General features: G+C 45.4%; 1 long non-coding RNA gene across 1 annotated transcript; it reads left to right on the top strand.

Annotated features, from left to right (window-relative positions):
• The first annotated feature begins 19,472 nt into the window (after positions 1–19,472).
• On the top strand, positions 19,473–20,699 carry LOC130388375 (uncharacterized). Its single transcript, XR_008896408.1, has 4 exons — positions 19,473–19,539; positions 19,651–19,881; positions 20,283–20,366; positions 20,502–20,699. It is a non-coding gene; the product is annotated as an uncharacterized LOC130388375 (long non-coding RNA).
• The last annotated feature ends 6,423 nt before the right edge of the window (positions 20,700–27,122 follow it).

Below are 27,122 nucleotides of genomic sequence, written 5' to 3'. Positions count from 1 at the left end.
GGCGGGGCCTTCCGTACCTTTGCCTTGAGTCCACTGACCGCCTTGCGGGCGGCGGAAACGTCCTTGGTGGGGATGTTCTTCTCCAGCAGGCTATCAAAGTCCCGGTGGGAGGACAGGAACAGCAACATCCGGCGGCCAAAGGACCTGAAGGGGGAGGAGTGAGACCGGCACGTCACCGAGCCGTTGGACACACGCCAAAGCCTTCAGCCAACACAGGAAGCCACCGGGGGCTCTACGTGCCTGGGTTCCGGGGAGGAGTCCAGGGCCAGCTTGACCACGGCCGGGAGGATTCTGTCCGTCACGTCCTTCCCTCCGGACAGCAGGCGGGCCACGCCCACCCTTTCCAGCAGGTCGGCCAGGTGCTGGGCGGCGCACTTCCTCACCGCCGCGCTCAGGTGGCTGCAGACGCACACAGGCTCAACATGAAGGACGCACACAAAGAGACACAAACCACAGAAGTACACAACGGATGGAGATAAGGAAACATCGACCTCTGGAGTATCCTACCTACCAGTCCAAAGCAGATTAAGGATGTTAGAAACGTTTCCTTTGACACTCAAGTCCTGTTTAAATGTCCATTTTTTCTGTTCGTTTGCATCTGCCGCTGATTCTTTGTACTTTATATAAATCACAGATTGGATCTTGCAATACCGTTACTGTGGTAGATATACTAGAAAACATAACAAGGCGCAATACAGTGTGTTTGTGTCTGCGTTGTGCGTGTGCCTGCAGCCCCCTGACCTCAAACCCCCGTCCAGGAAGGCGTTGATGCACCGTGCCGGCGTGCAGTGCCGCACCATGTGGCCCAGCGCTGCGTCCACTTCCTCCCGGATGAAGGCGTTGCTCTCGGCCGCCTTGTGCAGCAGCGCCCTGGCCGTGGTGTCCACCTCCTTGTCCATGGCCCGCTGCAGGTGGCAGTACAGGACGCCCAGCGTGCACACGGCTACGTGGGACACGCCCGAACGCAGGTTCTTCACCTGAGAACCAGACGCACACGTGGTAGACACCACTCTCACTCTGGAAAGGTTCATTGAGTGTCTTGGAAATCGCTATATGAATGAAGGCGTTACATTATAGTACGTTTCACACTCCTCGCTTCATTCAAGGCTGTGTTTTGCTAACATTGTTCACTTCGAATCAACCACTCGTTCTATGGTGTAGAATTGATGGGGATGGTTTTACACATAGCAAGGTATATAGACTAAGCTGTAGACAGGATTGAGTTAGTTTTACACTTGCAGACAGTGACGGACTGTCCACACCCAGCCGCCCGCCCACTCACACGCCCATCCACAGTGACAGACGCTGGTCTCCATGTTACGTGGTAGAGAGAGAGAGAGCACCAGGGAGCAGGCCCAGAGAGGGGGAGCTACCTCTTGCACGAGGGCGAGGCAGACGTCGCGGAGCCTGGGGAGCAGCGTGTCCACGTGGTTCTGGGCCAGACTGCGCAGCACCGTGAGCCCTTCCATCTTCTCCTGCCTGCGTTCAGAACCACAGCAGTTCAGTCAGATGAAACACAAGTTCGGATTGCTAATTCTGTGTGTGTGTGTGTGGGCAAATTCTGTGTGTGTCTGTGTGTGTGTGTGTGTGTGTGTGTGTGTGTGTGTGTGTGTGTGTGTGTGTGTGTGTGTGTGTGTGTGTGTGTGTGTGTGTGTGTGTGTGTGTGTGTGTGTGTGTGTGGGGGAAAAGTCTGAGTGTGTGTGGTGTGTGTGTGTGTGTGTGTGTGTGTGTCTCACCAGTTCTCTGAGCTGATGAGAGTGAGGCTCTGTGTCATGGCCAGCTCAGGTTTGGGGAAGGGGTGGGGCCCGGGTGGGTCTCGCTGGGGGCCGCTGAGGAAGCCCTGGGCCGGCTCATCTGCACACACACACGTTTGAAAAATAAACGCCGGTCTCAATTAGACGCCGGCGCCTTGCCAGGGTCGCGTGACAACATCACAGACGTATTTTAGAGCATTACCAACTTTCGCCAATAGATGGCATCAGTTCACCAAAAGGAAAATCCAAAGGAATTAAAGGCCTGTTCCATATGGACGCCTGTCCCAAACACAAGCCGCTTGAGTTCAGGGATTGAAACAAATAAAAGCCTGGGCTAATAATTAAAGTTTTATGGTATGCAGGCTCAATCCTATAAAAAAAGAAGAGTTACTTTGGATTGATTTATTTGTGTAAGAGATGCCATTCTTACCACTGCTATCCAACAGTTTCTCCTCCAGCTCGGACTCAGCGGTCAGCCTCTGGTCGGGGAAACAGCGGCCCCCGTTCTTCTGCCTCTTCCCAGAGGGCCCGGCCTCTTTCCCTGCCTGGTGGGGGGACGGGCCCCGGAGCTTCTCCCGGGGGATCCTGCCGTTCCTCAGACGCTCCTGCACAGGGGGAAACGGGCTCAACGCGTACTTACCTCTGCCCGCCACGCCTTCAGGAACGTCAGAGGCCGGCGGGCTGCCTGGGGCCTGGGACCTCTGGCCGTTGGCGAACTGGGAGCGCTCCGTCCCAGAGAGGTCCGCCTCGGCGCCTCCGAGCACCCGGCGGCGGGCGGAGGCAGCGGCGCTCCGGGACGAGGGGGCGGAGCTCAGCGGGGCGTCCCGCAGATCCACTGTGAAGGACACTGTTTAAAAGTACATGTTAAGCATACTTTAAAGCAACAAATATACTTGGAATAACTTTTGTATGCTTCAATTATATTTGTACTACAATAAAGTGTACTACTTGTTCACCTGGGGGTCTATGTGGGGGCTTGGCCTCAGTAGGGCGGAGGACGATCCTGTCGTTGGCGCCAGCGGCTGGGGCAGCCAACCGGGGCAGCCTAGCCCCACGAGGGGGGTCAGGGTCAGCCACTTCTAATGAGGGGAAATTAAGTACACTTTAATAAAACATAGTACAAGTACACAATGACCACGTATTTGCAATTTTTCTAACTGTACGTCCACACCAGAAGCGAATTGAGCTACCAAATCGCCGGAAGTCATTCACTTTCTATGGGCAAGAGCGACCAAAGCGATCAACGCTACCAGCGGCCAAAGTGCAGCGACCAGAGCGTCCAAAAAAAGTTGAAATCTTTTTAACTTTATGCAAATTACTATGATGCGCTTCAGCGGCAAAACACTGACAGCCAATCGGAATGTAGACGCTCTTCGCTTGCGTGGATCCCAGGGAACACCGGCAGGCACTTTGGTTCCTACCTACCTTTATTCACTCACTGAACAAAATGTCGGCTGAAGTATTAATCGCGGCTGTAACTGGGCACCCGGTGTTGTACTACCCAACCCTTTTTCAGTTCAGAGATCGAAACGCCATAGTGGTTTGGATACCAAGTGATGATAAGCGGGAGTATTTATACATCTAGAACGTTCGTATTTAAGCGGGAATCATTTTCATTTGCTCTCCATGCCACCAATCTAACCAACCAATCGCGTGTAGCATGCTTTAAACAAAACATAAAAAAGCTTTTGAAATCGTCACATAAACAAACTAAATAAATGACAAGGGATATATCTATTTTCTTTTATCCCTCTATTCCCCACTATTCACGGAGCCTGAGGTGAATAATTGTTAATTAAATAGTCTAGAAAGATAGATAGCCTAGTCAAGTCTTTATTAATACCAAACTACACAAATCGTCGGGAATCCATTTAGGTGGTTCGGCCCACACAGGACAGTAGCCTACAAGACCACACAGAACAAGTCTGACTGGACATACACACAATACATCACATTAAAACTAGACACGCGTTGATAGATAGATAGACAGATAGGCCTAGATAGATAGATATGTTCCATTATTTGCCTTGCGGAGCCAACCAGTCCTGTGCACGTATGCAAATTAGCCATGTGCGCCAATGTCTATTTGTTTTGAGTGTGACGAATGAGTGCAGATCATGATTTGCAGATGCAGATCAGTGAAACATATTTTAACTAGCCTACTACAGCACGCAGGGTTTTTTGTTCTCGGTTGTAATTAGCCTACATTTTAGGATTTTTTTTATATTGGGGGGAATCACTGTCCTACTTGTTGTCGAAGCACTTTATCCAACAAGCAAAACCGTCTCGGCAATATGGCCAAAGTGTATGGGAGAGTTCACTCTTTGATATGGCTGTCTGTACTAAAAGCATACGGCTCCTTTAAATGCGTCTGCATAATTGAATTGTACGTCATGAGCGACTTGAGCGACCAAAGCGAACAGAAATATTCGCAGCGAAACTTTGTGAGCGACCAAAGTGTGGTCGCTCCTGGTGTGGACGTACGGTAAGGCACTGTAATACAATTTGAGATTAACCTATACTAAAGTACTTTGCTATTTAGTATACTTTTTCTAAGTACACATACGTACAATTTACAATATACTTACAATAAATACACTTTTTATAAGTACAATGCAATACCACTTTAAGTATTTCAGAATTAGTGTACTTTTTTTTCAGTACATTAAAGTGGAACTTAATGACATTTATTGCGATTTACACTTTTGAAAAGTACATACGTTAAAAATACTTTAATTTAAGCACAAAAAGTAAAAGTATACTTGTCATAACTTTTGTATGCTTCAATTATATTTGCAATAGACTAAAGTATACGACTTCTTCACCTGGGGGGGTTTGGCCCGGGGAAGTCTCCTGGCTCGAGGCGGCACCCAGAGCCCGTGCACGGAGGGACACGGTGTCGTAGTGGGCCGCCTGGATCCAGGCTTCCTGGCCGTCAGCCTCCTCAGCCACAGCCAACCGGGGCAGCCTAGACCCACGAGGGTAGCGGGGGTTAAGGCCCGGGGGCTTGGCCTCAGTAGGGGGGCGGAGGACGATCCTGCCTGGGGCCTGGGACCTCTGGCCGTTGGCGGACTGGGAGCGCTCCGTCCCAGAGAGGTCCGCCTCGGCGCCACCGTGCGCCCGGCGGCGGGCGGAGGCAGCGGCGTTCCGGGACGAGGAGGCGGAGCTCAACGGGGCGTCCCGCAGATCCACTGTGAAGGACACTGTTTAAAAGTACAAGTTAAGCATACTTTAAAGCAACAAATATACTTGGAATAACTTTTGTATACTTCAATTATATTTGTACTACAATAGAGTGTACTATTGGTTCACCTGGGGGTCTATGTGGGGGCTTGGCCTCAGTAGGGCGGAGGACGATCCTGTCGTTGGCGCCAGCGGCTGGGGCAGCCAACCGGGGCAGCCTAGCCCCACGATGGTGGTCAGGGTCAGCCACTTCTAATGAGGGGAAATTAAGTACACTTTAATAAAACATTTTAATAGTGTAGCACACAGGACTTGAAAATAAGTGTACTTTACTCAAGTACACAATGACCACGTATTTGCAATTTTTCTAAGGCACTGTAATACAATTTGAGATTAACCTTCTGCAAGTATACTGAAGTACTTTGCTATTCAGTATACTTTTTCTAAGTCCACATACGTACAATTTACAATACACTTACAATAAAGTACACTTTTTATAAGTACAATGCAATACCACTTTAAGTATTTCAGAATTAGTGTACTTTTTTTTCAGTACATTAAAGTGGAACTTAATGACATTTATTGCGAAGTACACTTTTGAAAAGTACATACGTTAAACATACTTTAATTTAAGCACAAAAAGTAAAAGTATACTTGTAATAACTTTTGTATACTTTAATTATATTTGCAATACACTAAAGTATACAACTTCTTCACCTGGGGGGGTTTGGCCCGGGGAAGTCTCCTGGCTCGAGGCGGCACCCAGAGCCCGTGCACAGAGGGACACGGTGTCGGAGTGGGCCGCCTGGATCCAGGCTTCCTGGCCGTCAGCCTCCTCAGCACCAGCCAACCGGGGCAGCCTAGACCCACGAGGGTAGCGGGGGTTAAGGCCCGGGGGCTTGGCCTCAGTAGGGGGGCGGAGGACGATCCTCTCGTTGCTGCCACCAGCTGGGGCAGCCAACCGGGGCAGCCTAGACCCACGAGGGTAGCGGGGGTTAAGGCCCGGGGGCTGGGCCTCAGTAGGGCGGAGGACAACCCTCTCGTTGGCGCCAGCGGCTGGGGCAGCCAACCGGGGCAGCCTAGACCCGGGAGGGTAGCGGGGGTTAAGGCCCGGGGGCTTGGCCTCAGTAGGGGGGCGGAGGACGGTCCTCTCGTTGGCGCCAGCGGCTGGGGCAGCCAACCAGGGGAGCCTAGACCCACGATGGTGGTCAGGGTCAGCCACTTCTAATGAGGGGAAATGAAGTACACTTTAATAAAACATTTTAATAGTGTAGTACACAGGACTTCAAAATAAGTGTACTTACATAAGTACACTAAATTACCAACAATTTGCAATTTTTCTAAGGCACTCTAATACAACTTGAGATTAACTTTCTGCAAGTATACTAAAATACACTTCTACTTTGCTATTTAGCAGGGGTTTTTCTAGAAAAAAAAAGTAGCAGGGAGCAGACCCCTGCGCAAAGCCGAGGGAGCAACGCGACCGAGGCGGGGGATGGTGTGGAAGGGGGGTCTCCCCCTTCCATGGCGCGAAGCCTTTGAAAAAATAATGATTAAATGGTACATTTTGAGACTATCTTAGAGAGAAATTCTAGCTCTTGTGGTCATCCTGAAAAACTAAAATACTATCAACTTTTGGTAGACTTGTATAACTTTACCCTGTAAATAAACACGACAAATTTCAAAAATATTGGCTAAACTTTTATTAAGTAGGACAAATCACAACAGCAGCCGCCTGTTCCTGAGACTGCCCCAACGGCTCACTGCCTTGTCAAAATCCAATTGATCAATTGCAGGCCCCTCAATACTGATCCTGAGGAGGTGGTTCAGGGTAGCGTCAGTCATGGTAGACCTCCTGTGCCATGCCTCTATGGAACAAGTTTTGGGGCTCTAGAGTCAATAATGGCGACGCTATAGAAATGTTACTATTGTTGTCGTTTTCAGTTTTGCACTTTGCAGACGGTCCCTAAGCTCGCGGCTGAAAGCCGACTGCTCGTAGAAGCCAATGCAATTCAGTTTTGCACTTTGCAGACGGTCCCTAAGCTCGCGGCTGAAAGCCGACTGCTCGTAGAAGCCAATGCAATTCACCGTTCGCTAAAGACGGCTCGTTTGGATGAAAACTATGTTGTAGCTGGTTCTCTGGGTTACTACACTTTTATTGGGCTAATTCGGCCGTGCAGCTGCCATTTAGTTCCCTGCTACGGGTTCCCTGGTAACAGGGAACCCTGTTCGACTGTTCGTTTTGCTCTCGCAAAACTCTTGATCAACACTCAGCATTTGTTTATTTCTGTCGTTCATTGAAACCGCTTTGTGCAGAGAGAACTGGAATGGTCTTGTATACTTGCTTAGCATCTTAGCGCCTAGACCAAAAACCCATTCAAATACATAATAGCTAGCTAGCTAGCTGCTAATATAACGTTAGCATGTCGACTCGGTCTGGGAAACTCCAATTCGGATCGGAATATTTTTGGAGTAATTATAAGTTATTTGAGGATCAGACACATTGTCAGGTGGTGGTGTTGGGATATTTTCGCGGAGAAAAGATCGTTTTGAGAAATAGTGTATGTTGTACAGCAGCATGTAAGTACAGATCCAAGTCTGACAGGTTCAGTCGGCATTTCGGTAGGATGGCGCACGCAGGGAGTATCGGGGCGCAGCGCCCCTGTTCCCTTGTTTAGAAAAAACCCTGTTTAGTATACTTTTTCTAAGTACACATACGTACAACTTACAATACACTTACAATAAAGTACACGTTTTATAAGTACAATGCAATACCACTTTAAGTATTTCAGAATTAGTATTCCCTTTTTCAGTACATTAAAGTGGAACTTAATGACATTTATTATGAAGTACACTTTTGAAAAGTACATACGTTAAACATACTTTTAATTAAGCACAAAAAGTAAAATTATACTTGTAATAACTTTTGTATACTTCAATTATATTTGCAATACACCTAAGTATACAACTTCTTCACCTGGGGGGCTTCGGCCCGGGGAAGTCTCCTGGCTCGAGGCGGCACCCCGAGCCCGTGCACAGAGGGACACGGTGTCGGAGTGGGCCACCTGGATCCAGGCTTCCTGGCCGTCAGCCTCCTCAGCTACAGCCAACCGGGGCAGCCTAGCCCCACGAGGGTAGCGGGGGTTAAGGCCCGGGGGCTTGGCCTCAGTAGGGGGGCGGAGGACGACCCTCTCGTTGCTGCCACCAGCTGGGGCAGCCAACCAGGGCAGCCTAGCCCCACGAGGGTAGCGGGGGTTAAGGCCCGGGGGCTTGGCCTCAGTAGGGGGGGCGGGGACGAGCCTGGTCTCCTCGGTGTATGACTCCCTGTCCTCCATCATGATGGAAGCAGGGGTCAGTTGAGCCCACAAAGAAAACAATGTCTTCCTGTCCATCGTCGCTGTTCGATAATCTCTCTATGAGTCTCTGTAAAGAAACATATTCAATTTATTATTTAATTAATGGAGTCTTTACCACATACATAGATTGGACCACTGCTTGGGTCTGAAGCATACGCATGCAATTTTGAATTCTGGTACAAGAAATTAAGTGTGTGAGTGACGACGTATTGAGAATAATTTGTGAAAAGAGAATAAAACGGCATGAGTTGTACGCTCCTATCACGGTGTCTCATTAAGTTTACATTTACAACAACATTACTTGCATTGGAAGTCGATAAAGACACTGAATAATTCGGTAAAAATCACGGTTCAACGCTGAAAAGTTGAACCAACCACGATTGTGTACAGCGCATACCGAACCGTGTACTAACATAATTTATACATAAACGTCAGTAGCCACTAGCAAGAGAGTGAGCTAATGCGGTCTTTAAAACACCTCCAGCAGCAGCATTGCTTCAGATATGACCCTCATTAAGTGCGATGGCGTGAATACATGCAGCAAGACCGTTCCACAAATGTACCGATCTGTAGGCCTATATTCATGCGGTATTACGGTTATGGCTTTCGACTTTACGGTTATGGTGACAGAAGGTTACGACGATAAATCAATCGGTGTTTTCCCCGTGAAAAACCATTTACAATAACATACATAATTGTTAGCGTTATCGATCAGTTAGATGACTTTCTAAAATGACATTGAACTTTTCGAAGAGGGGGCAAGGGCCCTTTGGTGTTTGGAGAGTGAGGTGAGACACTTCGATAAATATATAATTGATATGTAATAATGTGCCAGGGACGGATTTATAATAGCATTGACATAAAATGGGACTACTTATTACTTAGAGCTATAGTTCATGACTTACCTCTACTTGGCGTCGAAGGGCGAATGAAAACTTTAGAACTTGAGCAGGTACTTGATTGACACGAGGCATTATGACGAGTCCAGCTTCCCGAACCTATCATTGAGCGCATTGTGACCTCACAGTAATTTGTGTGTGTTTTAATAGAAAACCAGCCTACAGGATACCCCAGATCTTTGAAACAAAAATATCACAAAACACTTGCATTATTGCGTATGCATGCTACTGATACTGAAAATTGCACCAGCTGTGATGTGACCGTGTGAGGATTAAACCAACCTGAGTTGGACATCAGGGAATCACACATATGAATGCATGCGTTCATATGCATGTGCATATGAACATTGCAAAGTATAATTTTCAACTTTTCCACATTCAATCATCATAAAATATCTGATTGCCTAAACTACTACGCTACTACGCATTACAAGGTTATGGTTGGCAGCAGGTGGCAGCATAGGGCCTGAAACCAAACATTTCAAACCCGCAAGAAAGACACCCTCATATCAATTTGGGGGCCCGATTTGAAATCTTTAGTGCCACTCACAGGCCAAAGCTGGGTTTACTTTAGTGCTCAAAAGTTTGAAACATGGCCGGTTAGCTTTTTCCTTTCGGCTCTGTATTCATTTTTCATGCTGAGAACAACACAATATTCAGTTATGCAATTTATTATTTTTTTGGGCGATTTAAGTCACAGACAGATGCTTATGTCCAATGGCCTATTGTTGGCTAGGTCTGTTGGTTTACGGCCTGATAACAGATGCTCATTGAATCAGGGTCAAGGACAAAATAACATATTCAAACACCACATCCTTCAAATGAATCATCTAGGCCTACTTTTGACATACTTTCTATAATTATAGGTTGTACTTGGTGATCATGTATTAGCCCTACATTGTAGGGCTAATACATGATCACCAGCCTACAACCTACAATTATAGAAATTATAATTGTAGCGTTTTCTCCCGGAGGCCAAGGGAAGCCAGGCTTCCCTGTTTTTTAGACATCCAATAAAAACATTTATATTAACAGTTTCGGTTATTCTATGGTGCCGTGTTGCTGTCATTTCTTACACATTTTCTCGTCTCATTGAGCATTTCAAAATGCGCCCCTCTAAATGTTAAATACTGAATACGAGTTAGTGTTGGCTCGTTCGTTTGCGAACCGGTTCGAATGAACAAGTCTTTAGAACGAACGAACCAAACCGGTTCGTCTCTCTCGTTCGTTCGGTCGTCTCGTTCACCATTCGATTCACCGGAAACTCGACTGAACGAACGAATGAATTTCCGGTAGCACTAACTCCACTGAGTCTGACTGACTCAGATGAGAAACGTGCAATGGCGTGCATTCCATGATGCAGACTCAGTGGAGTTAGTGCTACCGGAAACTCGAACGAACGAACAAACGATTCGCGAACGACTCCTCGTGGCGAACTGAATCACGTGAACTGGGTCACGGAAACTAATCAATAAATCCACCATTAGGTAAAACACGACATTGCACACTGTATGTCCCATGGGATGGCATCCCTTGGTGAGAAAAAAGGATTAACCAATCAGGTGAGGCAACCGTCATGACACTGAGCCTCCTGTGATTAGTCAGCAGTGTGCCAAGGGAAGCCTTCACACCAATCAAATGAAAGCATCAACGTCAAGGTAAACAAATAGCGGGAGATTAGCACGTTTGCATTTTTTTTTATCATATTATCGTATAAGCAAGTGGAGTTATGGAGGGTCGAGATTTAGAGTATTTAGTAAATTGTACCATACTGCCACATGGGCAGCAACTAAAGAATAAATCTGGCGGCAGGCCAATGCCTAAGCTTCAGCTGCGTGTGGAGAGAAAGAAGAGTGGTTATCGCACTTTCAATGAGGAGAACTATGTCCGCACCGAGTGGCTAGCTGGTAGCGCTAAACTTCAGCTACTATTTTGCTGGCCATGTTTTCATTTTGACAAAGATTCATGCCTCCTGAACATTCCCTGGGTTACTTATTGACCACTTCGCCACCATGAAAGACAGGAGAATGGCCTTCCTATACAAATAGGGTGAGTAAAATACACACCTCCCGGTGCGGCATTACTGTTCCCTGAGCAGTGAGCAGTCCTTTATTATTTGTTGTTTTATTATATTTCCAATTTAGCCTTGATTGAGTGCCTGGAATAAGTTGCATTGGTCAATCAAATGAAGTAGTTAACACTGAGAACCAGCACCAGGGACAGCAGGTCACACCTGAACAGATGTGGCTGTGGTTGTTTATAGCCGCTTGTTCTGGGTTGTTTTGTGTTGTCTTTTAAGTAGTGTTTATAAGGAACAATGTTTAGGGGGACTGTGTGTGTATGGCGGACTCAGGGGGGGCGACTGCCCCACCCCACATGAAAAAATTATATAGTTTACTATAGTAAATAAACTATAGTATACCCTATATATACCATAGTAAATATTGTAGGGTTTTTGAACCTTACTATAGTAGTTTTACTACAGTAAACTATAGTATACTACAGAAAATTCTATAGTTTACTATAGTAAATAAACTACAGTACATATACTATAGTAAATATTGTCGTGTTTTTTAACCTTACTATCGTAGTTTTACTACAGTAAACTATAGTATACTACAGAAAATTCTATAGTTTACTATAGTAAATAAACTACAGTACATATACTATAGTAAATATTGTAGTGTTTTTGAACCTTACTATAGTAGTTTACTACAGTAAACTATAGTATACTACAGAAAATTATATAGTTTACTATAGTAAATAAACTACAGTACATATACTATAGTAAATATTGTAGTGTTTTTGAACCTTACTATAGTAGTTTTACTACAGAAAACTACATAAAACTGCAGTTTTATTACTACAGTATACCACACTACTACAGTAAACTATAGTATACTACAGAAAACTGCAGTTTTATTACTACAGTATAATACATTATATACTACTACAGTTTACTACATAAACTACAATCTACTGAAGTAAATTACAGAACATTTATTATACTTTTATTTTGCTATAGAATACTACAATTACGATACCATAGTACTATATATACCGCATTACAATAACTGCATTATGCAATATTTTGTTGTTCTTTTAACTATGTCATTGTACTATACCTAATGGATATTTTCAACTGTATCACTTTTTGTTGTTGCCATTTTTAACCATAGTTCTGTAACAATAATTCACTGCACATAAATTAGGCTTACAACCACCATTAACACAGTGTTTTCTTCTAGACTGCTAAAATACAAAAAAAATAGAACAAAAGTTTAAAGATCCCATGCCATGCTATTTTATGGATGCTTTAATATAGGTATTAGTGGGCCACAAACACAGTATTCAAAGACGTCCCCGAAATTCAGCCGTGGTGCAGAGTTACAGCCACTCCGAACTAGTCGCACATTGAGCTTCCACCAAACGCGCTGTTTCGGTGGGCGTGTCAAGGCAGGTCAAGGAGGGGGGTGGGGGTGTGGCCCTGAGCAGCTTGTAGCCACAGTACCATTCGCTCTGGTTACGGTGGGCGTGTCAAGGCAGGTCAAGGAGGGGGGTGGGGGTGTGGCCCTGAGCAGCTTGTAGCCACAGTACCATGCGCTGTTTACGGTGGATGTATCGCAATGGCTCGTAGAAACCCATATTATGCATAGATATCTATATCATATAATATATATTATCACCTGGCCCTGAGCAGCTTGTAGCCACGGTACCATGCGCTCTGTTTACGGTGGATGTATCGCAATATCTCTTAGCAACCCATATTATACATAGATATCTATGTCATATAATATATAATATATATTATCACGGCCAAAAGCTGTGTGAGCCTCCAGACGATAGGCTATTATGAATCTCAAACGACCGCGTCTTCTTCAGATTGATGTGGAAGTGGAAGAACCAGAGACGTCGGAGAACCCGACGAAGTCCTTTGTGATTCATTATATCGTCTGGAGGTGCACACAGATTTTGGCCGTGATAATATGTATTATTTGATATAGATATCTATGTATTATATGATATTATTTAGATGTAGAGCCCCAGGACTCTAACGCAAGTGTTGTACACTTCCTTGTTATTTGGATAACCGTTCTGCTGTTGGTGTGATGGCGCATATATACGTCGGACTCTCGTCTCTGGTATTTCTACAACGAGACTCGTAGTGGGGGTTATCGCAGCCATGGTTGAGAATGAATTGGGGGAAAGGAACTTTGGCTTTGACTCCCTGAAGTACATGAACCACGACATGGAGGAGAAGGGGATTGTTGGCCGCGAATGTATCCCGCTTGAGCCCTGCTTCCCACCGCCTCGGCAGCGGTCAGCGCTAATCACCGCCTCCTGAAGCCGAGGCGGTGGTCCATCGGCAGCGAGACTCCGGCGGGAGACGACCGCGGTCAACAATCCCTTGGCCATGGCTGAGATAACCCCCACTACGAGTCTCGTTGTAGAAATACCAGAGACGAGAGTCCGACGTGTTATGCGCCATCACACCAACAGCAGAACGGTTATCCAAATAACAAGGAAGTGTACAACAATTGCGTTACAGTCCTGGAGCTCTATATCTAAATAATATCATATAATACATAGATATCTATATCAAATAATACATATTATCACGGCCAAAAGCTGTGTGCACGTCCAGACGATATAATGAATCACAAAGGACTTCGTCGGGTTCTCCGACGTCTCTGGTTCTTCCACTTCCACATCAATCTATAGTAGACAGAACCGCGCGCTGCCTGCTGCCTGCTGCCGGCGCGAGGCACCACCGCCCGGCTGCCCGCTGCCGGGCGGTGGTGCTTCGCGGCGGTGGTGCCTCGCGGCAACCGGCGGCAGGCAGCATGTCGCAGTTCATGTACTTCGATGTCGTTCTGCCATTGCATTCAAAATTCTGTAACTAGCCTGTTACTACGAACTAAGCAACTACCGTACACGTATTAGCATTTAGCACTAGCTCAATCACGACTCTTTCAGAATTATTGTGGGTGGTTACGAACCAACCAAGTGGGCAGGGCCATGAATAATAGTTTGACAACGCTACGTCACAGTGTCACCTTATCCAGATCGGCTCATTTCTTCTGCCTTTTTCCTTTCATTGCCTATTGCATTCAGCAGACAAACTGCATAGATTTCAAACTTACCACAGCTCACAAACTTATTCAGACCTATGTTATTTAACAAACAATAGGAAAAATGTGATTTTAATGGCATGGGCTCAAGTTTAACTTTCTTTAAACAGTTGATAATTTATTGTTCCTCCCTTCAAACTCTTACGGTGAAGGGAGGAAAGGTCAGGTTTTTAACGTTAATCTATCTCAATTGCATATTAAACCGGAGGCTTGGCCGTCGTTTGCCAGGGAGTTCAAATTGGATTGATTCCTCTCGGCCCGGTTCATTTCACGTTTGACATAGGAGTGAATCAAAGTGTGGACAACATCAAATGTGAGCAATAGGTAGAATAAATGAAGATTAGGTCATCCAATATACATGGTTAGTGTAGGACAATCGGGTAGTATGATGAAGGTAACTGTTATTATGAGATACGGTTAACACAGAAGTGATATTGAACATGCAAATTTCAACATTGTTATTTCCCTTTTACATCTTTTTGGTTATAGCAACTTGGTTGCACTACGGCGTGGTTAGCTTTGGTTGTCATTCAATGCGCATGGCTGAAGCAATGCTCAAGGAGGGATGTAGTGTGAAATTAAACCAAAGTAGATACTGTAAAACAATTAAAATTAGAATTCATGGAAATATGTTTTTGAACAACTAACTGCTGTACATGAGTTTGTATTTCTGCAATAGAAGTAAAAAGTTCCAGAACCAGAGGCAGATACACCCGGAGCCTACAAACTACCACCGCCGAGCAAGGACTAACAGTCACATGAGGAGATCAAATAACAGCAGGATTTGAATCGCACCGGATGGGTTGGTGGCCAGGGCGCTGGTATGATTACAATCCCTCAGGTTAGAATTGGCAGAGAACTCCGGCATTAATGACCCTTTCACAGGATGGATGGAGAATATGTTTGGGAGGTGGAAAGGCAGAATCCAGTAAGTGCCCGTCGCGGGAATAAATGCAGAGACCGTGTTAATTGTCACCGGCTGCCGTTGTATTCCCTGCGCACGAGGGCTACTGCATCTGCTGATCACCACAGCAGTGGGCGCTACAGAAGTGCCAAGTGCCATTCAGGCTTACATTACCTGAGGGGCCCGACCCTATCCAGCTGTAATATGTAGAATAGTCAACACCTATACTATTCTAGTAGAATCGACTGTATTTAAGATAATCAATATCCCGGATTTACTTGAATAACACATTTTAAAACAACCATACCAGACTATGTTTGTTATTGTGTAGTGTTGCTTGGTTGCGAGTGCAACCCGTTATTTCTGAATCGCTGCATTGATAATGGTACTGTTGATCTTCTTTAAGCCGGTTGTTTTACAGGCCACCTGTTACTGACACGACGACGACGGAGAACCTGTTTGGAGGCTACCATGATGTAGGAGTAACCTCTCTGAGTTGAGCCCTTGACAAGGAGGGACGAGTCTTGGGTTCATGAATTACAGGCCCGACGGCGACAGAAGAAACAATGGCTACGATAATAACAACGCCAAAAACCACCCACGTGCGAACCAATCCACGAAGATCACCTGAACCACCCGAATCCATGCTAGGCTATCAATAGTCTTGAATTTTTTTAAAATTGTATTATGACTACCAATTTTTACTTTACTTTTGCACATGATGAAAATTGTATGACCTTGTAGCACATGACCAAAAGTATTAGCTCAGGATTTCTATGAATAGTTTTGTTTGTGTGCTGTTTGGCCATGTGATTCAAGAGTTTTCCACACGGTTGATGGTGTTGATGATTGATCCTAATTTGACTATGTTTTAGGTGTGGTAAATGGTGTTTATGATTTAAAATATTTTTGTATGGTCATCTAAGATGACCAAGGAGGGATTGTTACGTATTTTAAGAATCTAAGCTACCCACACATAGACCAAAATGAAGCAGGACCAAACATATAAGCCGTAAATACTATACATAGCCACTAGGGGAGCAAGACCTTATTGAAGGCGGCTCCACCACAGAAGGCATCACCTGAAGAAGCCGAAGCCACCACGCCCACTAGGCCACGCCCACTTGACGGTCCCTTACCTGTGCACACTACCAGAAGGGAACAGAGATTTTCAGCGACACCCGCGAAGGGTCACGGGCCTCTGCCCGTGGCCCCCCCCCCCCCCCCCCCCCCCCCGTCAACAATCTTGCCCGGGGCGCAATTGGACCTAGGATCGCCACTGTCTGCAGTCATGCCTAAACGTAAATGTAAGTTCACGGACGAACTAAAGAAAAAATACCCATGTTTTCGCCCCCCCCCCCCCCCCCCCCCCCCGCGACGAAGTGTCCTCTTTTTCACAAACTCAAATCTGGTCACCCTAGACTACACTAAAGAGAGCAGCACATGTGTCAAGCAAAGCATTGGAGGCCTCCTATGCTGTGTCATTACTTGTGGCTAAGTAAAAAAAAAAAACATTCAATTGCCGAAGATCTGATTCTCCCTGCCGCTATACTTTTGGTTGAAATTATGCTGGACAAGAAAGCAGCAGATGCGCTGAAAACCGTTCCATTACCAAACAACACAGTCTGTCGTCGGATCGATGATATCGCCACTAATATTGTTGAGCAGGTGGTCAATAAAATGAACAGAGCAGGTCTGTTCGCTTTGCAGTTAGATGAAATGACGGATATGAGTGGGGAGGCTCAGCTCTTGGCCTTTGTGCGCGAGTCGGACATACATGAGCATTTTCTGTTTTGCAAGAAGCCCTGAGTGAGCCCTGAGTTAAGTGCTGTTATGGATGACGCAGTTAAGGTGCTGAATTACATTCAGTCCAGGCCTATGAATCACCGATTGTTTCAGAGTCTTTGTCAAGACAGCGGGGCAAAGCACGATCAGCTGCTGCTTCACACGGACGTTCGCTGGTTGTCCCGCGGCAAAACCCTACGGAGGCTTTTCGAATTTCGCATCGAGGTGTCTGCTTTCTTGAAAGAGCACTTGCACCCCCTTGCGGTTGTTTTTGAGAACACAGGCTGGATTGCACGCCTTGCATATCTTGCCGATGTCTTCTCCAAGCTGAATGAACTCAACCTGTCACTTCAAGACAAGGACGCACACATACTTAACATGTATGACAAAGTGAATGGATTCATACATAAAGTCACCTTGTGGGAGAAGAAATGCAACAATGGAGATGTGAGCTGTTTTCCACTCGTTGTTACCCATCTTGCCACCACTGATGCTGAAAAAAATCCTTGAGTCAAAATCATCAGAACACATCTCTCCAAACTCCAAACTGACTTCAACCAGTACTTCCATGACATCGAAGAAAAGTCAGCAACTGGACTGGGTGAGGAACCCCTTCAGAGGGACTGAGAGCAGCAGCAGCCTTCCTGCCAGACTGCAGGAAAACCTGGTGGATTTGTCCTTTGATCGTATGCAAAAGATGGCGCATGCTGAAAAGTCACTGACTGAGTTTTGGTGTGAAGTTGAAAAGGAAAATCCTGTGCTCGGGAAATGTGCATTAAATTAACTATTACCTTTTGGATCAACTTACGTGAAGTGACCTTCTCAGCCCTGACTCACATCAAAACCAAGCAGAGAAACAGACTGAATGTGGAGAGCAGCTTGTTGGCGGCTGTTGCCACACTGCCCCCAGAACTGTCAAAGCTTTTGAAAGACAGGCAAGCGCAAGTGTCTCATTAAACTGAATAAAAGGTATTTTTTTCCACTCACAATAATTGTATATGGTATTATTTAAATGAGCAGGTGGATTAGCTATAAAGACAAAGGGTTAAATATAAGTACACATTAAGGCGAATAATCCACATGAGAGAGGGGGTACTTTTAACATGGAAACCAGCACAAGGGGTACACTGGTCAAAAAAGGTTGGGAACCACTGTTATAGCAGACACACTCAAGGGAAAGACTGCTGACAAAGTCGCACACGCCCCCTACCTCTCATTCATGCTTGACGGTTCCACTGACAAATCCACCAAGGAGTGCGACATTATATATGCCCGTATCGTTGAAGATGGAAAACCGTGCAATATTCTTAATGGCCATATTGAGGTTGAACACGCCCATGCAGAAGTTAAGGAGTGTGTCTCATTTCTGTTTCATATAGCTAAATGATAATAACTATATGGAAAAATGCTCTACAGGTTAATTATAAATTCCTTTAGAATAAAATTATTTGATGCCATCATGCCCAGGTATCTTAAAAAACACACACAATAACGTGCGTGTGTGTGTAAAGGGAGAGAGAGAGAGAGAATATAAATATTCCATGTTATGTGCTTAATTTAAGGCGTTTATGCTGCAGCCAAGAAAGCCTTGTGAGAACTGGGCGGAAAAAATTGTAGCCATGGGTGCAGACGGTGCAGCTGTCAATCTGGGACACAGAGGTGGAGTGATAGCCCTCCTTCAAGCAGAGATTGGGTCCTTCATTGTCCCATTCCACTGCATGCCACACAGGTAGGTTCCCTTTTACCATATCTGCCATACATATTCATTCTCCAAAGTGTAATTAAAATGTAAAAAATATATATCTATTTTCTGTAAAGATTGGAGCTAGGGATGTTGAGGGTGCAAAGAGAGGTCTCCATGATTGGGAAGGTGTATGACCTGTTGCACCTCATCTGGAAAACATACCACCTAACCCCTAAATCAATGAGGGAACTCAAAGCACTTGGAGCTGAACAGTCACAGTGAATGCACCGAGTGGAGTGAAAGGGACCAGGTGGCTGCCCCATGTGTCCCGGAGTTTGAGGACCTTCCTAAAACCAGGGAAGGATGGTAATTCCTCTGGCCAGTTTACAGCCGTGTATGTGCACATGGAGCATCTGGCAGGTGCCTCGGCCAGTGCAGATAGCTGGCAGAGCAAAGAAGGTAAGTATTATCTTATCTCAGTGTTTTGTGTTGACAGTATAAATCAATTATTGAAAACATTTTAACTTTGGTGTTTTATGAGTTGAGAATCAGAACTACATATTTGCAGGTCAAAGTCAGCATGGACGATGGGACATGTGGCATTTTGCCACTTCCTGTCAGACCTTTTCTCTTCCATCAGCAACTTCAGCCTGCAGCTTCAGAAAAACAATGTAATCCTACCTCAGGTAAAGAAGAGAGAAAAAGGAGGCCAGGGGATTACTTTTATATTCCCCTTAACATGTTGCTTATATTAAGAATAAAACGGTCTTCCCAGGCTGTTAGTGGCATCGAATCTCTCTTGGCTACCATAGAAGCTATGGCAGCTAGCCCCAAACCTGATGGTAAGCTGTCTGAGTTCCTTTATATGCCCTGGATTACACATATGTTGTTTGTGGATTTAAATGATAATTTTTCATGCAAAGAGTTTGACCGTTTATTGTACAATTTTTCAGATAAAGGCTGTAGAGAAAACACAACGAGAAAGACTACATATCGCCTGATGTCGCGGATGTGACGTCACGTCATCAGACTCATCATCCTCACAGCGATTCAGTGCTAATCAATTAGATCAAGATGCCGGTGTGTTTTGTTCCTAAATGTACCCATTCCAGCAGGCACGGCTGTTCTTTCTTTCGATTCCCGTCCGATGTGAAGACTCGGAATCGCTGGCTCAAACAGATCAGGTAAAGAGATATGTTTTTAACGATTTCTGGAATTGTGTGGATTTCTGCATGGTATGATGGTGCAGATCTTAATTGCTCAAGGTGACATGTTAGCACAAGAGAAAAATTGTCCCGCTTAAATTATCTTCATTGAAAATCCTCAAGCCAGCGATCCTGGTGACAATCAAATATACACAGGTCACAATGTTATGACCAATCAGTGCAGAAAACCACACAATTCCAAAGGGTGCACATTGTTTTATGGCCATACGTTTCATCCAACTGTGTAAGAGTAACTTGACCTCAGAGTAGTGATGAAGGTTGTGAGCAACATGTAATGATAACATGCATTTCTTTCCTTTTTAATACACTCTTGTAATCTTATATAATCTTTTAAATAAAATAAAATAAATCAAAATCAGACAGATCAGGGAGAGTCAAGAGTCGAAAGGGATCAGCAGCCAGCCTTGCATGAAATTATTCTGGATTGTTTGTTGCTTTGAGGGGTAAGTTAGTCCAATAACACACGTGTCTGTATGATTACTGTAACCGTTTGTGAATCAGTCTTCAAATAGTTAATCAATAAAAGGGATTTACTCTTTCCTTTAAATAAATCATGTTCCCTTTCTCCCTTTTCGCAGGAACAGCTAAAGCCCCCTACCAGGACTGACGGACACAGGAATTTTCAGGACATGTTTTATTAATTCTATTGCATCAGTTAGTGTCAGCTTACACAGCAGTTTTTAAAACTTAACGGTGACCAACTGGGCACAATCCATGAGTCTCACAGTCAGGTTTATGTTTTCTATTTTCTTCTATCCTCAGCACCAGTGTGTTGGATTTGTATACCATTTCAAATAAATTAAGTTGACCGTAATTATGAGCTTCAGCTGCGTTTCTTTGAGTTAAACGTTTGTATTTAAAAAACAATTAGACAAGACTTTAACAGAATGCAAGTTTACTTTATTCCCGATGTGAAAGATGAATCATTTACCTGCATTAGTGTTTATAACTTTGATTTTATTCAAATCTTCAAGTTCAATATTCATTTCAGATAAATAGTATTGGCTATGATTTTATATTTTATTACCACACACTCAATTGTAAAAAATCCTACTGATGTTTCAATGGCTTAAGTTTGATATAAAGCGTAATTGCTTTAGATTGAATTACTGTGTAGGACAAACGACTCGCAAACAAATGTCTTGTCCATGTCACACATGGTATGTCTCTTATGAGATGTTTGCTGATGTCCAAAGAAGAGTGAGAATTCTTTAAGAAACCTTCATAAAGGTCTCTGATTTAACTGCTGTACATGGCAACTAAAATCACCGAATAGGATACATTACAGAGCCATCTTCAGACACACCACTTAAATGGACCATGTTGAAGCTCACGGTGAGGGTCATGTCTTCACTGTCCTGGCACGAGTGTAAAGGGGAAATTAAAACAAAACGCATACGCAAGAATCTACAATAGGACTGACACCACTTACTACAAATGATAACACACTGACCATGAAGGGTCAGTTTTTCCTCGGTTATCTTCTTTGTGTTGAAGGTCAGTGAGTGCCCAAATCAAAAGAGAAAAAAACAGTAAACCACTCACAAGTACACCATAGCACTGCTAACACTCAATGGTAATAATTAATGTTTTTTTTCCATTTTGTTTTGCAGACAAGCAGACAGGGAGCCAGACAAAAATTCGAGGGTGTGTGGCTGCCATTTTCTTAATGGCAAAGAAAACGGGCCATGTCATTTCGAGTGGTCCAATGCCGCTTTTCCACTGCATGGTACCAGCTCGACACGACTCGACTCGACTCGACTCAGCTCGCCTTTTTTGCGTTTCCACCGCGATCTAGTACCTCAAGTGGCTGCTTTTTCTAGTACCGCCTCGCTCTAGGTTCCAAGCGGCTGAGCCGATGCTAAAGGGTGACGTCGGCAGACGGCCGGCCACTGATTGGCCAGAGAGTGTGACGAAGTCACGAGAGCGACATGGCAACCATGCTGGTAACAGCCATAGCAGCGCCGCAGCCAACATATTCCCCTTCTTCAACATGCCAGCTAATAATACGAACACGAATACCATCGCATCGATGTTCTCCATTGTTGTTATGTTGGTTCTGTCCATGTGTAGGTTACGTAGGTGTTGTTTGCGTCGCGTACAAAAATACGTCACAGCCCTTTCGCGCAGACGACCCCGCCCACGTCCCGGAGGTACTATTTGCGGTGGAAAAGCACCCGCGCTGCTACCGTGTCGAGTCGTGTCGAGTCGTGTCGTGTCGAGTCGAGCTACATGTGCGGTGGAAAAGCGGCACAAGACAACCCCCAGCCATCCAACTAAACAGTCCCTTGACCACACATACTGCACAGTGGGAGGAAAAGGATGAAGGAGTCATCTACTCTCCTGCAAGACTCAGTGATGAAGTCATCCGGATGGAGACTGGCCTACCCGATAAGGCCATGTTCAGTAAGGTGGTGGGGCTGGTGCAGCGCTTGGAGGGCTCCATTGTCTATGCAGCTGGCTGGAGGGTTGAAGGAATGACGATGGAGTCCCAGGTGTTCATGGCGCTCATGAAGGTTCGCCAGAACTACACTCGCCTGCACCTGACCCAGCTGTTCTCCTGCAGCACTGCAACAGTAGCAAATGTGGTGAAGACTTTCATTCATTTGCTACATAGGCTACTGTTCAAAACTATGATGGCAGCTGTGCCCAGTCGCCAAAAGAACAGGGAGAGCATGCCTGCCTCCTTTCTGCCCTCTGCCAGCAACTGCAGGATTGTTATAGACTGCACAGACATTGCGGTTGCTGCTCCAAAGGAGATGGACAAGGCCAAAATGGTCTATTCGGCCTACAGGGGGATGCACTCCTTTAAAGTGCTAATTGGTGTCGCCCCTAATGGGGTGATAACATACTGCAGCTCCTTGTTCCCAGGCTCTGTTTCTGACAAGGCCATTACATTGCAGTCAGGCCTACTTGAGCACCTGGAGGCTGGTGATATGGTCCTGGCAGACAAGGGGTTCTTGATATCCGACATTGTGCCAGATGGTGTCTCTGTAAATATCCCTCCCTTTCTGAATAATGGAAAATTCACAGAGAGTGAGGTGAGGGCAACCAGGGAAGTGGCACGTAATCGCATCCACGTTGAAAGGGCCAATGCTCGCATAAAGGATTTTAGAATCCTCCAAATGATCCCCTCCCACCTAAGGAGTTCCGCCAACGTGCTTGTACAGCTGTGCTGCGCATTGGTCAACCTTCAAAATCCCTTAATTAAGGAAATCAGCAGCACCCTTTCTGTTAACTAATTGATTAGTAGCATGAAAGGCTCTCAGTGAGCTAGTGTATTTCCTTTGGAGCCAGGTGTGTCACCTGCCGCGATTCTGAATGTAATTAGTGTACATGGACCAGGTGGGGTGTTGCACCTAGTGAATCAGAATGTTACGATAAAGAAGGACGTGTTTACACTAATTACATTCAGAATAGCAGCAGGTTCAAACATGCCTGGCTCCACAGGAAACAAACAAGCCCATCGAGAGCCTTTGGTGCAACTATTAAATTGGTAACATTCCCCTCCCCTTCCCCTGCAAATAATTTTTTTTTTATGACAAACAAATGTAGTCTGACTGAATTGCTAACTCACACCTTGGTAACTTTGTTACATTTAGTTGGTATAACGTAATGTAAATGTTAATAACTCTTTCACATATTCCAAAATATTTTAGTTTACGACACCTAGATTTTACCTGGATCATTGGCTTCCCTGATTACAGGTACTGACAGGAAACGCGACGTGAACGCTGATCCACTGTCTCCCAAAATGAACTGAACAAAATAACTGATTGACTATAAAAACAACTATTTACATATTATTTACAGATTCAGTCCTCTCTACTGATCAACACTGGGAGGATGTGCTGCCGGTAGAACTCCTCCAGAACGACAAGGTTTTGTCCCCACGCAGGGTCTTTGGGGATTGGGATGACCAATGCCTCCTTCGTGGTCCACACCACAAAGTAGGACAGGTCCCGATCAGTTAGGTGGAGCTGACCTTGGACCTGGTGCCAGTACGCATGGGTTTTCTTGAGGGCATAACCCTGCCCCTCCACAAACAGACAAAAAGATGGGACCTTGACAGCCTCAGCGATGGTGGAGTTGCGCTGGCTGTACGGGCACTTCACCTCAAGCAGGGCTGATGGTCCAACAAAACCGTCAGGTGACGCTCCCAGGATGCCTGATTTGCTCACAGAGAGTCCACAGTCAAGCACCTCCACCTGACAAGCCTGTTGAAAGGCTTTCACCCCCTCTTGCTCATTTATAACCCCCCAGTTCACAGAGAGCACACCATCCAAATTCTGTCCCCCAAGCAGCCTCTTCATGAGGGATGCACAGGTAGAAGCAGACCGCCGTCAAAGAACAGCTCCAAAATTGCTCGCTGTTAATCGTCCCTGTCTGTGCCGCTGCCATTGAGGATTTGTCCGTTGCCCCACGGTGGCTGTCTGGATGACCAGAAGTTGCTCCTCAGTGAGCTCCAATGCAGCAAGGAGACTCTCTAGCCCCTGACCTTTGAACTCCCTCACCAGCTCAGGCACAGTGGGAAGAGCCTGATGCTGGGGCTGGGGCTCTGTTGACAACAGCCATGCCATCCCGCACTGCGTACCCTGGAGCGCTGACCTGAACCAGGCCACATCCTCCATGCTGATATCTCTGGCCAGAGGATTGTAGGTGTCCTCCACCTGGGGGTACAGCTCCGACACCGGCAGTGTGACTTTGGGGGTGGAAGTCTTCTTCCACTGACACACAACGTCGGTCACGCTGAGCTCCCGCATTGCAAAAATAGCAATTGTTGCTGCATGGCTGCATTTAAAAAAACCCAATGGGCATTCACAAGAGGACCTCAAAATGCTGCCATCGTCACGCAGGGAGATCTGTTAAAACACGATTGGCTATATTTACTCTTGGTGCATACAATCTTATCTAGCTTAATTTACACTACACTACAGCACTTGCAATTGGCTAGCAAGCAGGCTACTTAGCTAATGGAGTCCTAGCACTTTGAGATTATTTTTATGAAATTTGCTTTACAAATAAAATGTATTATTACTCACCGATGCCTTGTAATGCCGCTCCCTGCGACTGGCGTGGACAAGACCGACAATCTCCCCATCGGCATAACTAAAACTCTCCACATGCCCCGACTTATAGTGGTTTTCACCTCTTTCTATGCTTTTATCCTCGCCTTGAAAAAAAGTGGTGAAGTGGAGCAGAGAGATCGCCATCTCTGTGCCGAGTTCCAAGTGCGGGTGTGGTGACGTATATCATATGCGTTGAGAGCAGCGAAGAGCTGTAGTTCACAAAGCGGCCTCACATAAAACCTAAAATTATCAAACTTCTTCACGAAATGTTTTAGTTTTCTTTGCAAGAAAAAATATCATTTAAATCCACAAACAACATATGTGTAATCCAGGGCATATAAAGACTGGGACCAGAAGATAATTGTTTTCTCTCCATTGACTCCCATTCATTTTTTTCGATCTCATAGGTCCCATGAGCCCTACCGGAAGGGGCGTGACTTCGCCACTCTATAGCTCTGGGAGGCGTAACATGTAGTCGGAGGCGTAACTTGTAGTCGGAGGCGTGTCTAGTACTTTTCTAAATCGCGGAAGTGATCTGTATGTAGCAGTGGTGCGCAGGTACATAAATGACCGCAACTCGGACCTCAAATATTAGGCCTAATTTACTTACCGTCATGAATATCGGAAGACCCAACTTCAATGAAGATCTCGTGTGAACCGTGATTTACAACGCCTTTTGTTGACCGCGAAAATAGAAAGATCTTGCCTGGACCGCGATTTAGAAAAGAACAAGTTACGCCTCCTAGTACAAGTTACGCCTCCGTCTTGCAGGACGCAGACGGGACTCTCTAAATCGACGCCACTTCGACCTGGGCGGGACTTTACGTCCTACGTCACTCGCTATGGGTTTGCATGAGTGCGCGTAGCCGTTTGTCTCAGGGATCTGTGCACGAACTCCCTTGCACTACAGATTACTAGCGTCAGTGTCGTACGCGATGGAGGGTGGGTGACATTCCTACAGTCTGTATGGAGTTAGATTCATGCCAAAACCCCGCACACACGCAAAACGTGTTTTGCTCACACATAACGATTCACACGCACACAAAACGTGTTTTACTCACGCAAAATGATTCACACACACGCTCAGTGTGGTTTGCAAATACAAAACATCATTCACAAACTAAAGCATTTTGCTTCAGAAACAAATACAGTATGTTTTACACAAAGTACAAAAAAAATCCTTCAAGTACACAAAACAATTCTACAAGTACGGAACACGAAAGCTGCGCGTGGATCGGAATGCATTTGCGCACGGATCGGATTGCATTTGTGTGAGGAACAGCAAGGCGGAAAATTAGTGCCAAAAGTCACGTGACAAATAAATGTCCTGTTATTCACACTACACAACAGCAGGTGGCGGTGTTGAGTCAGTTTAAGGACGCCAGGACGATCTTTTTTCTCCCCAAAATCTTTATTTGATGCCGGCCAAACGTGTGTGGATTCAACTCCATACTATGCGACTTGCCGCCCCTTTGTCACGGAATCGTACGACACGGAGAAAAGCTAGTTTGGGAGATTAAATTGAACAAAATGAGCGGCCAACAGGTGAGTCCAATGGAAGTGTCGCCACTCTGTTTCGGAATCAAATAAAGATTTTGGGGAGAAAAAAGATCGTCCTGGCGGCCTTAAACTGACTCAACACCGCCACCTGCTGTTGTGTAGTGTGAATAACAGGACATTTATTTGTCACGTGACTTTTGGCACTAATTTTCCGCCTTGCTGTTCCTCACGCAAATGCAATCCGATCCGTGCGCAAATGCATTCCGATCCACGCGCAGCTTTCGTGTTCCGTACTTGTAGAATTGTTTTGTGTACTTGAAGGATTTTTTTTGTACTTTGTTTAAAACATACTGTATTTGTTTCTGAAGCAAAATGCTTTAGTTTGTGAATGATGTTTTGCATTTGCAAACCACGCTGAGCGTGTGTGAATCATTTTGCGTAAAACACGTTTTGTGGGCGTGTGAATCGTTTTGCGTGAGCAAAACACGTTTTGCGTGTGTGCGGGGTTTTGGCATGAATCTAACTCCATAAGTCTGTGATGATAGGCTATATTTCTACAAATGACTTACTATTACTAGCGATTAACATGACGAAACAACACAAACTAAGCTAACATTAGACTATAGCCAT

Source organism: Gadus chalcogrammus, chromosome 8 (assembly GCF_026213295.1).
Source record: "Gadus chalcogrammus isolate NIFS_2021 chromosome 8, NIFS_Gcha_1.0, whole genome shotgun sequence".
Lineage (NCBI taxonomy): Eukaryota > Metazoa > Chordata > Actinopteri > Gadiformes > Gadidae > Gadus > Gadus chalcogrammus.
The sequence above is the reverse complement of the archived record's forward strand: the minus strand, read 5'-3'. Positions and strand labels throughout refer to the sequence as shown.